The 13,633-nt window shown below is 46.5% G+C and overlaps 1 protein-coding gene across 4 annotated transcripts in view; it reads right to left on the bottom strand.

Moving 5' to 3' along the window:
• Nca (neurocalcin homolog) overlaps positions 1–13,633 on the bottom strand; it is a 181,059-nt gene that overhangs the window by 102,342 nt on the left and 65,084 nt on the right. For all 4 annotated transcript variants that reach the window (XM_070540435.1, XM_070540437.1, XM_070540438.1 and 1 more), the window contains one exon: positions 4,930–5,047. The gene's annotated coding sequence lies outside the window, so the exon portion shown is untranslated. The remainder of the gene's footprint in view (positions 1–4,929; positions 5,048–13,633) is intronic.

Raw genomic sequence — 13,633 nt, 5'->3', positions numbered from 1 at the left:
TCTGTAAATAAACCCTTTTCCTCGTTCTCGATGAGAAGCAGTTCTTCACTTCATCAACGATCTCAGCGTAAATAAGTTGGACGACGGCATGGGCCAGCTACCTCCGAATTCATGCCGTACTCCAATCTTGGCAAAGGACCACGGACGATGGGATTGAGCCCCCAATCCTGACACTACGCTCTACCTGTGGGCGCGATGGATAATACCGATTTCTCAGTCGCCGTGTAACCTCTCAGAGTAAGAAATCAGAGTGCGGCTGTGCCGAAAAAAAAATGCGCACTCGACGCGAGAAATCTCGGTCATCCATAATCCTATGCACTTGGAAAACATTTACTGCCCGAAGTTGCAATGCGAAAATGCCTACTCGACGACAATAAGGAAACAAAGGCCCATAAAGCCATCAAGGTCATCGTCAACTGAACGCACAATATTAATCACCATAGGTAAACAAGAATGTCTTACACTCATCCCCTCTGGCGCTGGAACTGTATTATCGATCATGAGCATTTCGGTTGATATGATTTTTTTTCCAAGTCCCAAAAGAACTATACTTGAAGTAGTGTGTGTGCTTGGGTTCCAAAAAACGCTGACTCGATGCTGCTTCCCACCGCATAGTATGCCTCACCGACAGTACAGTCAAACCTAATTACAGCGAAGTTGCATCCAAAACGAGAATACCTTCGTTACATCCGATGTTCGTTATAAGCGAATATTTCTTACATGCTGATATCTTTGAATACCACTTTACGACTTATTTCCTTATATAAAACAATTCCTTGGCGAATCAGTTTACGGAAGCCCGTAAGATGAAGGGGTGTTCATGAAAATGAAAATTGTCCTCCACCCAACTGTACCACGAAAAGTTGCTATACAAAGAAAACCCACACGGGTTTCTCAGAAAGAAAACACAACAAAAATTTCCTCAATGTGTGGCTTTCTTTTTTTTTTCGGGAAAACGCTTGCTACAGTTAGGTGGATGACAAATTTCCAGAAAATTCGTTGTATCATAGTTGCTATACAAAGGTTCTACGGCACAAATTGTCGAGGACATTCGCAGCGGCGCACGTGAAACCTGCATGCTACTATTGTGCTGAATTCATCAAAAACTTTGCACCCAAGCAGGCCTGTCCAATACGACGCCAGTCAGGGGCAGGCCCGTCCCGCTGGGGCCACAGACATGGCCCGAAAACCCTATCTGGCGGGTGAGTCAGCAAACCAATAATTTCGCTGATTATAAGACATTTCAGCTTTAAACAAAACCATTACCCAAAGCAGCTGTGAAAGGCAATGCCCAGAAAAAAAAAGAAGACACGGATGTAGTGGGCTGTGTTGACTGCAATTATCTGTGAACAAATTGCAAGTCTCTAACAATAGCAAGGGCAGGAAGCTCATTATGAAAGCACACTGCAACAACAATGCTCTGAACTGTGCCCCCCCCCCCCTCTTCTGTCTTTAAAGCTCAGGCTACCAAATCCACAAGGCAAAATCACGTTTTCATTTGTGCTTCAATTTTCTTGGCACTACATGCTGCTTGCTATAGTTATTCTCAGGCTTTCAACTCTATTTTAAGAAAAAGAAAGCTTGCACTGCAAGCAACTAGCTTTCTTGTCCCCTGAAAATCACAACTGCTTTAAGCCACTCGCGAGAAAATATTTACAGTGCAAATCATTCAGCACATGCTTGACAAGCCAACAAAGCTTGCACAATGCATATGCAACCATCGTCCTGCTATGCAATAACTACAAAGCTGCTCCTCTGCATGGAAGCCCCATTACGCAACATTAAGAATGCTATGACACATTCATGTCTAGATTATTTTAGTCTAGCCTATTTGTGCTAGGTATAACAATCCTCCAATATGTGCTCTTTAACAATGCTTCCATTCAAAATGAATAAGACACACTTACCTTGCAAGGAAGCAGCAACCAGCTCCAGGATGATGCCAGCCTTTCAACGGAACGACGTCGCCGTCTTCGCAAGCGTATCCAAAGGCGAATGTCACTGTCGCGCTCAGTTGCGAACTCAACCTCCTCCTCCACCTCCTTGCGGAGAGGAGGTGGGCCGCGCACCAACTAGCTGTCTTCAGAAATGTCTCAAAAAATACCAAGCAGTAGAGATGAGAGGATATCAATGCTCTGCGGTGCCCAACTTTCTGTGGTGCCTAACACGATATTTCACGCCGAGCGAGCTACCCAATGTTACGGATAGCCACAACCGGTGCAGTGAAGAAGCAGGGTGGACAAAGCAAGCGAAAAGGACTTAACAGGGGGAGAGAAGGGTGGCGGGGTGATGTTCAAAGAAAGAGAAGGCATTCTATAAAGGAGATGAATGAGGGAAGGCTGACTGCACAACCAAGGAATCGCCGCTGAAAGGTAGTGCAGGTCAGAACAGACGCTGGGGACACAACTGCAAGCCTGGCACGCCGCTCGGAAAATGCATCCCGATTAGGGACGAGCTCAGACGTGCAGGATGGGGCAAAAAAAAGAGAGGCAGAGGCAAGTGAGGGCCAAGTAGAAAGAAGGAAAGGAAAATTACACCAAACAGGAAAAAAAGGTGAGGCAGAGAAAGGAACAACAGGGAAGGGGAGAGGGGCGTTGAGCAATGTCCATCAGACATGAGAGGCCCCTCTCTAGCGTGCATAAAATTAACTCCCGCACCACAGGACAGCAAGGCACCTCCATTATCAGGAGTGGCCGCACGGCACTTGTTAGGTGGAAGCACAGAATGGGACCCCCATAGGCAACGCTTTCTACCCATGCTTGCCCTTCATGTGTAACCGACCCACTTACTAGGCATGATTAACATTGCGCCTACATGAAGCAATGGCTATAGTTCTGAGCAGTGTTCACTTCTTTTAATGAATGAGCAGTGCGCACAACAAAATAAAATGCGCTCTCTTTTCGTGCTTCATGCTTCTAATGAATGCAAACTCACTAATGGGAAAGGCAATAAAGAACTGGAAGGGCTGAGTAACTGAACTGCAAGACATGTAAATAGAGGTGCTTGGTACCTCAAAGTGGTTTGGCTGGAAAAAAAAGATTTTAAGCAAGAAATTCCCCCATCTGCCTTGTGTAACCCATTAGGACAGAGGCCAGTCAAACGATAAACACCAAATGAGGGTCAAGAGGGATTGGAAAGGAAAGTGAGCAACAAGCACACCTACATCAAGCAAATAGCAAAGAATGGACTGCACTGTAGCAGTGGCTGTAGGAGAACGAATGATAAATAGCCTGGGCAATCGGGAACAACAAAATGTGGAGAGGGGAAATTTGGAAAGTTATGGAAAGGTCAGACATGTGTGAACAAAAAGCAGAAAGCTCAACCAATGGGGAATGAAGACGGGAAAGTGTGTAGGAGAGGGGAATGCAGAAAGGGTTAGACAGGACAGCAGGGAAGAAGGGAAGGCAGAAAGAGCAAAATGTACAGAGCAAAAAGGAACAACAAAAGAGTCACATGGGAGGGGTCGCTCCCATCAGGGAAAAAGGTCAGCACGCACCTCGGTCTGGAGAGAGCAGGGATGGGACCGAGCAGTGGCGAGGCACACCCGTGAAACGGCCAATTTATACAGTCGAACCCCACCCACATCGCCGACTGTCCCTCCCAACCTCGATTCCCTCTCTACCGATGTCACCAAAGAGTGGAGTATGTCACAGGGGAAAGTAAACAGCTGTGGCAAAGGGAATCAAAGGTTGCTAAGGCAGAAAGAAAGAAAAAGCAGCACTTCTGCGAATTAGGTCTTATATCCTTAGTCGTGAAGCCTTGCAACTGTAGGTGTGGTACTGGTGATGATCGGAAACAAAAAGGTCATATAGCATGTGTGTCCACAGTGAGATTGCGTGTGCAAGGCTCTTCTCTCTATGGCAGCGTGGTTTCACAGCAATTTTTCAACACAAGCAGCCCCACCCTCTTTCATCTTGAGAAGAGGGTGCTTCCAAGAAAGGAGCTCCCTGTCACAGAGCTCAGTCACAAACAAATGTAGGCAATAATTATTTCACATCGCAAGCAGAAGCCATTGGTCACCGATACGGTTAGTGTTAAGAGATTGAGGGCCTACTATCGCAGCACCCATTTCAACGAGCTACGAGTGAGGCACCCTAGATGCCATTTGTTTGCATCAGGTAGAAAAAAAGAACATCCTATGTGTTTAACTTAGATATGCTGACAGTACAGTACAGTACAAATAAAAAGAAGGCCTCATGTCCACGACATATTTGCCGAACAAGCAGTGATATTTGATCACTAACGATTCCCATTAAACTATATAGATTCATGTGCATTCATGTGCCTTTCCAAGATGTGGCACTTGGAGGAATACATTATATTGCATGAAACACTGTCTGGATTTTGACAGTCTGAGACAGAACTGTGCACCTTGCAAAAGTCTGTCCCCGACAGCAAAACTTCCTGGAGAACTTGCACTTGGCATTGACAAGCATCAGCTGCTTCTAGTGGCCTCAACCAGAAACAAGATGTTCTGAACTGATCTAGTGTCATTAAAGACTTATCTGTAGTGACCTCCAGGTGGCTTCACATGTTAACAGTGTGGATTCAGGCAATCCTAATCTGAAACCAAATGGTCTGCACTTGGCTTCAAACAACAGCCCTGTCTTTTAAATGCTGCTGGAATAAACAATTTAAGCTATTACCTACTTACTACAACAATTCACAGTTTAAATATAGTCACTTCAACACAATAGCGTGTACTGCCTGCTAGCCTTATGTTTAACTGGGAATAGGTTATACCACAATATAAAATGCACTTCGGTAACCATGAAATGGCTACACAAGCGCTGTTGGTGCATGAGACAATTGAATATTTGGTGTAATGACACAGCATCTGAGAAGTCATTGTGACAAGCAATGTGTGCAAGCATACATCCCCAACAGAGCAAAAAATGATGCAAGAAATGAAGGGGCATGCAGACTTACCTACGGGGTCTGTTTCCAGGTGCCACCAGGCCCCATGGGGGCGGGACTTCATTGGGGAGCGTCGTGGCAGGGCCCAACTCCCAGGGCCCGGGGCCTCCTGTGGGGGACGCGAGGCCACCTGCAAAGCCGAAGAGCCGACAAACAATCAGCATGTGACATAGCATCGAATTGAAATACTTCATTTGGGCGAGTCGGCTCCCATTTAGAATTGAAACACAGTACAAAATGATAAACAGAGCAGTGAATCACAAACACTTCTTCGGGGTCAGAATAAATGCCAACATTCTTCAGCCAATGAAACACAGTAACCTTTGCTACAATCTTGTGTGGTAAGATGTCTGCACGAGTCAAGACATGGCGAAAACTACACCATCAGCCCCACAGACTCAGGTTATATTGATGAATTGATGGAACTATCATAGCATTCAAACAGCTGTCATTAACGAGTGCAAAAAATGTGCTTCAAGTGTGCAAGAAATTTTTCTTAAAAAATGTTCTGCAATAAATTTTCTTAAATGTGCAAGTGTGCAAGAAAACACATTTTCTGAATACAGATATACTGGTCAAGAATGTGGGAAGCATGACCTGAAGCCTAGAGTGCTGTGGCCCAGCTCACACTGTGTACACCCTTATCGATGGAGTCAATTATGTCCACTGTGCAATTCCTACTTCGTTTATTGTTTTCATGCTGAGCATTGTGGAATGGCCTGGAGATGCACAAAATGGAACGGCCTGGCGATTTAAGAAATGGCAAAATTTGACAATTCCTGTATACCGCTGCAGTTATGGTAAGCAGCAAAAAATCCTTGCGAGCATCGCTGGCTATATGTTCATTAAATTACTTACACACATAATACAATGGCCCAATGGCATTACAGAAAAGCTCAGCAATGCAAAAGAACACAAAGAAGTGCTATACAGAGAAAGGTGTCTGAATGTCACACAAAGGCAACATGTACCAGCCATGGCATCCTCAATATTTGAAAAATACTTCAGCATAAACCCAAAATTACAAAAACCAGGTGAAAAAAAAATTTAGACAATTATTTATTCATTTCAATCTTCTTATTTATTCTTTTTCCCTTTCTGTGGACCACACTGGTTAATTGTAATCATGTAGAAAGATAGCGCAGTTTATATGCTTCAACCCAGCACTTATTTAACTTTTTCTATTCTCGTTCTGGGACAATAGTTGTTTCTTCTTATTTTCCCTTTTTTCCCCATTAGCTCTTCTGCCTAGATTTTCTTTAAACATGTTTTATACTTAAACACCATGCACTGCTATATACAAACCTACTGTGAATGAATACAGCAGAGTCCATTATTTCAGGTAATTTTCATTTAACTTAATCCCAACTGAAGGTCCTGGCCAGTGCCCACGCATTTCCGTCGGCCCAAATTTCGTTATTTCAATCCTAAATTGGCTTTCCCCAGATAATTAAAACTTGACCAATAAGCTTGCACATGAGTTATTTATACGGCGCCCACAATAGCAACCAATTTAGTGGGAGCATGTCTTGGCGGAACTTGGAGAGCAGTGTGTGTGTTAAACACATGCGTCATCTCTAATCGAAAATGCTTATTATCGGCGTGCCCCAGGAAGATCCTAAAGCAAAAACTGAAGCTCACAATGTCTGATTATGGTATCTGCCCAACTCTAACGCGTCTTTTTCTTTTCCCAAAAGAATCGAGCTGGAACTAGCCTCAGTAAACTACATTTGCTGTGTTTGTATGCCTTACCGCAGGACATGGCTGTGCAGCGGCGAAGCAGACTTTAAAAGCCGTGCGGTGAAGCTGATTTTACGAAACCGGTCGCCATTGTGCAACACTTACTAAGCCCTTGCCCATTTTAGTTCGATGGCAATTAGATGGGCACTCAAGTTGAACTTCCGCTGTCGGCGTCGTCGTCGTCGTGATGTTCCTTATAAACCAAAAGTGCGATAACATCGCGGCCGCGCGCCGTATGCTATATGTGAGAACCTTGCGAGGGTGAGCCTTGAGAAGGCTTGATGCGGCGCAGTTACATCGAGCGCGCAGGAGTGGAAGGCGGGGAGAGAGAGAGAGAGAAGGAGATTCTTGATGATGGGAAGGAAAGGTTGGGGTAAAGTGCAGCCCAGTAACTGTCTCTCTGCAGAGGACACCTCAACCGCGCTGCACAGGGGGTAGGGAATGAAAGTAGGGGGAGAGAAAGACGGTGCGCGGTGTTATAACGCGCGCAAGGGGAGGGGGGGGGGAGACAGGTTAGTGTGTATGTCCTCTTTTAATCCACTTGCGGGCGGCTGAGCGCGGCAGCCCGCGCCCGATTTTGGAGGCAACCTGCGATGGGTTAGAAGGCTACGGTCCGAGATAGCTGATGGCTTCGTGTGCGCTATGTTCTCGCGCGCCTATTGGCCTCGAGCTCCACCACTGGAAAAGCTGGCGCCACCGTCGGCGTGACGTGCTAGGAGGGATCACGTGGACATAGCGGCCGCGTCGGCTGCTTCGGGCGCGCCGAAGCGAGCTGAAAACGAGTTTAAATTCCCTCGTACGCTGCGGTCCCCATTTAGTGGCGAAAAATTCCCGCTTCGAATGTCTCCTTTACAACGCTTGAAAGCACTACAATAGGTAGTGGCTGCCTTTAAAGGCGCGCAACATGGTAGGCTACTGCTCGGTGCTGCAGGGCCGGACGCACATAACGGAGGCCGGTGTCAGCCTTATTCACACGTAGCCGCAGGACAAGAAGCTGCGTGAAGCTTGGCTCGCGAAACGTAAAACCGGCAAACAGTCATCGGCTACAAATCGGGTATGCAGCAAGCACAGACGCGAGGAAGATTTCTGCTACGGCGCCCGGTCTGCGATGTTCTGAAAACGCGCACTGAGACGCTCGCGAGAGTCCGCTGCCCGACTAATGTCACGACGGTTTGGTCTATGAACTTGTCGATGCTGTAGATACTGGCAAGTTCAGTGTAGTGGAAAGGCAGCGGTAAGAAGCGCATGTAAAGCATGGCATATGGTCATGTTTGTGTTATGAATTAATGCACTGGATTACAAAAAAAGGAGCAGCGGGAAATTGCTCGCTGAGGACACCGCTAAACGTGCAGTGCGACGCAACTCGAGAAATAGTACTGAAAGGCCAAAGAATTTAGAAAAAAAGAAAGATTGAATCGTCACGACGGTACATCACAGGTGTCGAAGTCTCTACAATGAAATTATTTTTGAACAGCTCTGATAGCGCCCACGCAACAATGGTTGCTTGTATATTGTCAAATGCTCATATTCTGCGACCTAAAGCTCATGGCACGGTGCGAAAACGCGCGCGCGGAGAAAGCGAAACAGTGCGCGGACAAGCATGCAGACGCGCAGTCGGTCGCTGCGAATCAGCGCGATCGCTGCATTGAGTCTTCGTTCTATTACGCTCCATTTAGTTATACAAACGCTATAAGAACATATTTCACATAGTTTGCTCTCAGCGTTTATCTACCTTTAACGCAAGAAGCCGGTTCGGGAGACTCCATCGCTGCGACCGCGCGCAGTGGCGTTCAATGTACTACGTATTCGGTAAAGACGTAGCGTCTGTAAACGATTGTGTGCTTTCAGTTTGCCCAAGATTATTATTTAGACAGTAAGAAACTTCTCTTGTTTCGGAAGTACTTACAGAAATGTCCGGGAGAGATCGCGCGTGGTGTTTTCAGTGAGCGCTGACAGCAAAACCTATGAGGAGCGCGCCACGTGATCCCTCATACTACGCCAGCGAGGCGCTTCCGATAGATGGCGACTCCGTAACTCCTCGCCGCCAATAGTTCGCACTACAGCGAGAGGCACCGCGGAGGGGAATTCGGTCGCCGCTGCCGCCGCTCTTCATCGCGCCAGCGTTCCGACAGCTAGCGTCCGCGGTCATCGATTGAGATGTGTTCGTGTTTGCCTGTGCACGCACGACAGCCTGCTCATTAATTTAGTAAGAGAATGTTTACAGCAGTTAATGCACCTGATAAAACTACCAACCCTATTTCGTATAGCTGTAGCAATTATTTGCTTCGTCATTTGGGCACACTGAGGCTTTTTAATTGCTGAAAAATCGGGTTCGCGTTAGATTCCCATTTTTGTTTAGGAGCTTGAATGTCGTCTCCACGCTAGTTTTCTGCTTTGGATACACAGAAAGTGGACACGCGTTTGATGGCGGGGCATGTTACAATCGGGCATTACTGCCAAACGAATCAGCGACGTGTTCTGGCGTTTTACTTCCATCTTGTTTAATTCGACCCGCTGCATAATTCGATCAACTCCATCGGTCCCGTCAAGCTCGAATTAACATAATTCGACTATATGTCACCTATTGCCCAACTGCCACGCTCTCGAACGAGAGTGGCAGTATTGCAAATTGATTAATTGATGAAATTACTCAAGCAGCTGATTCACTTAAATATAGTAGACTAGTGAGCCCGAAAAGTGAGTCGCTGCTGGAACGATCTGCCCCAGTGACGAACGAAAATATTAACGAAGTTTACTTGTGCAATAACCATACGAGTTCCGCTAAATTTTGCTTGCCGTTATAAAATGTTTCTAGATGTGGGTGGCGCCTGTGTACGTAGGTCCGAATACTTGACAGGGTCCAAAAAATTAGGCTCTCAGTTTTCAGCTCTCAGATCAGTTGGAAATTGTCATTTGTATTCTTTTGACATTATTTTTACCTCAAACTAGACGCAAACGAAATGTCGTAAAATAGTTGTTGCGGATATGATAATGGCACGCAAGTTCCGAAAATGAGGCATTTCACGATAAATACACTAAAGTTGCCACACATGCAAGGCATATATCCTGGAGTACTCGGAAGTTCTAGTCCATACTTTCCCATTTCCCATTCCATTCCCCATTCCCATTCCCAGCAATGGCCAGCATACGAAACGGAAAGATAAGGCCAAAAGCATGTTTGGCTGAGTAATAGTTAGTCAGTTCTTACTACAAATTTATATCACTGCACCTAACAATGATAGCTATACCTCCGTTTATTTGCATGCAGTGCCTGGTTAACATTAAACTGAAATACAGCATAGTTAATGCTCATTTGCTTCACAGCAGGCTTTATTAATTTGCTCACTCTGACCAACCACTGCACATTAAGCGCAGCATATTAGCCCCACCCAGCTTTAGCACAGCTGTTATGTGTTCATATGAAGAAATCCACGTTGCCATACACAACAATCTCGTTTTCGGCGTTGAAAGATAAGCGTTTCTGGCAACTGTATAGGTATTTGAGCAAATCTGCATCGAAAAACAAGTTCAATGCGAAGTTTCGGCCGGGAACCACCGGCCTTTATCAGGAAACGAAAAAGGCACGCCCCGGCGACACGTCGAAATGAACTTGTTTCCGAATGCGGATTCGCTCAAAGGCGTGTATGCATATATGCTGCCCCAACTAGCGACATTCGCTTGCCTAAGTACGTTGTCACTGTCAAACGTCCATGTGCCTCACACATGCAAATTCCTGCAACCGCCACAAAGCTGCGCACTAAGCAGGACACTATAAGTAAAAAAAAAAGTCAGAACGACATTTTCACTCTAATCAACGCAGACAGCAGTCCCTTCAAGTTACACGAGCCTGAAAATATGGCGCGATAGAACAGGCGTTCGATTCAGACACCCTCAGACAAATGGCAGCAAAGAAAAAAAACGGCAGGCAGATCTATTCACAAGGACTTCCGTGGCAAACTCTAGCATGCAGTGAGCACAATCCTCGCCTCTTCCTTCGTCAAGGGATATTACAGCCGATGAAAGACACGCTTACGCAAGCCCGAAGCAGCAAATGGTTCGCACGGAAGTGCTGAGAGAACAGAGTCGCGCAAAAGGAAAGGAAGCGTCTCGAGGCCAATGGAAGGATAGCAAGGGCGGTAGGGTCTATTTCAGTCCCACTTCCCCGCCATTGTCCGGTTGTTTGCTTTCATCTATCAGCCAGCCCCGGAGGATGTGGGAGCCGCAGGAGCGACGTTAAAAACGGCATCGGCAAACCGGAAAATCAAAATCGATTCCACGTGGCAAGACCAAGTGTGCTTCCGCCAGACGTCCCGGAGAGAGACACATAACGGCGGTTGGAAAGCGCGCAAAAGGTTACGCTGCGTTTGGGCTTCTGCAAGGCAAACTGAAAGCTGCCAACTCAAAAGCCTTTACGGTCCAATGGAAATAATGAGAACAGGAAGAACAAGCCATTCGTGTTTCAATCCTGCGCCTATGATCAAGTTTAGAGCCGTCGCACATGGGCACAAAGAAAGAAGAATGATCGATAGTTTAAAGTTTAACACCATTCTTGCGGATCTGTGAAGACACGCTAAATTATCTTCAAACCTAATTCCACTTGAAGCTGTCGAACGCACATTCTCACTCCCAACGTTGGCAGTTACGGCTGTACCTAAAGAAAATTCTGAAGTAATGTGAAAAAAAAGGTTACATAAAATATATCTGTTAATGTTTTGTGGCACGTTGAACTTTGGCCAGCTGAATAACATTTTTAATGACGTTACCATTTGCAAACACAATTGCTGCGTACACAACAGCTATTGTCATTGCAAGATTTCGTAGTGAATCATTAACAATTCACCGACGATTACGATATACTCCCTAATGCGAAATCTGAGCGCAGCTCCACGCGTGTTTTCGTTTCGCGACATATTTGCTGGCGCGGACGACCTGTCCCGTGCGACGCGCTGCAAACGGAGCGAAGTGTGGCGCGCCTGCCTCGCTAAATCGGGAGATCGCGAGAGGCAGCGCGTGGGCGCGATTCACAGCAGCCGCCGCAGACAGACCTCCGCTCATGCAGCGCTTTCTTTCCATAGAGAGAACGCGCGCTACTCTGGCGCCATCTCGTAGCCGTCGACGCCGCAAAGTTTCCTTCCTCCGTGTGCGCGGCACTGCGCTTTCCTTCTCACGCTTCCGCCGTACCCTCCTCCTCCGCGTTCCTCCTCGCGCTCTCTTCGCTGCGCCGGCTCTCAACCCCCGCTGTGCGCCGCGTTCGCTCTTTCATCCTTCGCTGTGCTCGTTCGCTCGGTTACGCCGACGCTTGGCGAAGGAACGGGTGCCTCAGACTTGCGGTTTAAAAATGCGCATGAAACGGCTACTTTATATGTAACGGCATTAGGAAACTTCAGTGGTTTTTTCCCTCTTTTTTTACTTGCCGCAGGGTTAGCCATACGACATAACGTGGTTAAATAAATGCATGTAGGCATTCTACGTGAAGCACCTCCATAAATGGACTGTGGAGCCCATCGTTCGCTGCATCATGTTCTACAGCACGACTAGGCAACCATAAGTCGTAGTTTTTACCATGCTGCAATGAGTTGCGCCCGCCGCAACACTTTATCATGACATGCAGGGTACATGCACTTAATATCAAACAACACGACACATTTGCCGGTGGCAACAGATGGTCAACTTAACAGCTAACACCATACTATTGGGAAAAGCTGTTTTTATCAAGCCTTTTGGGCTGCATGTACCGACAGGAATGGCTAAGCACGGATAATTGATCACTGCACTTCCTGTTATTCTAGTCCGTCCTAACCATATCGAGAGTTCTTTTAAAATATACTCAGTCCTGCAGCTTTATCCGCCAGAACCACCATTTGTTCGTAAGCCACGCCGTAGTGGGGGAATTCCGGATTTTCTATCACCTGGCGTTCTTTAACGGGCCCGTAAATCTAGAAATAAATACACGAGAATTTCTGCGTTTCACCCCCATCGAAAAGCGACCGTGATCGAACCTGCAACCTCGAGCTCAGCAGTGCAACACCGTGTGTGTGTGTGTGTGTGTGTGTGTGTGTGTGTGTGTGTGTGTGTGTGTGTGTGTGTGTGTGTGTGTGCGTGTGCGTGCGTGCGTGCGTGCGTGCGTGCGTGCGTGCGTGTGTGTGTGTGTGCGTGTGTTGTGTGTGTGTGTGTTGTGTGTGTGCGCGCGCGTGTGTGTGCGCGCGCGCACGTGTGTGTTTTGCATAGATTAAATTTGCAGAGAAGAGCAAAGAACGCCAATGGCATGCAACAGCTGGTACCATCCACACACGTCACATTATGGAGGACAAGCAAACAATACGCTACAATGATCCCTCAAACAATCATCAAGATATTGGTACTTGCAGGAAGCATTACTTTTTCTTCTCTAAGCACCTAGCCTTTTTTTTTTCCTTCAACAACTATCTACCACTTTTTGATAGCAGCAGACTTGCACGGCAACTTGCATCAAGCTATGCTGTGCCCTATTCATTAAAAAGTCCAGTGAGCCTCCGCTACAGCAGGCACACACGCAGACACAGACACTTGCTACAATGTGCTGAAAAGCAGGAAGTGCAAGGACCTTTTGCAGGTGCAAACAGAGTCAACCAGCAATATGACTGCCATCAATCCACGCAGCTGCGCCTCAGTAAAAAAGAAAAAGAACTAGAGAGAGAGAGAGAGAGAGTAAGCTAAGTACGTATTTTTCCAGCTCCACTCAAGTAAAACCACAGTGACAGAAAAAAAGATAAAGTGAAAGGCAAAGCTTACTTATACGTATGCGAAACATGCTTTCTCAATCACCACTGAATTCAATGAGCACTGAAATTTACAAAGTTGGTGATCCCACTGAGCGAACCCTAACGAGCAAGCCAATTGACCTTGCAAATATCATCGGTCGCTGAAAGCGAGCGTCGCGCAAATAGTAGAACAATTACAATCAGTCCACTGTTTACAAAAATAATGGCCATTAACA

The sequence above is a fragment of the Dermacentor albipictus genome, chromosome 6 (assembly GCF_038994185.2).
Source record: "Dermacentor albipictus isolate Rhodes 1998 colony chromosome 6, USDA_Dalb.pri_finalv2, whole genome shotgun sequence".
NCBI lineage: Eukaryota > Metazoa > Arthropoda > Arachnida > Ixodida > Ixodidae > Dermacentor > Dermacentor albipictus.
The sequence above is the reverse complement of the archived record's forward strand: the minus strand, read 5'-3'. Positions and strand labels throughout refer to the sequence as shown.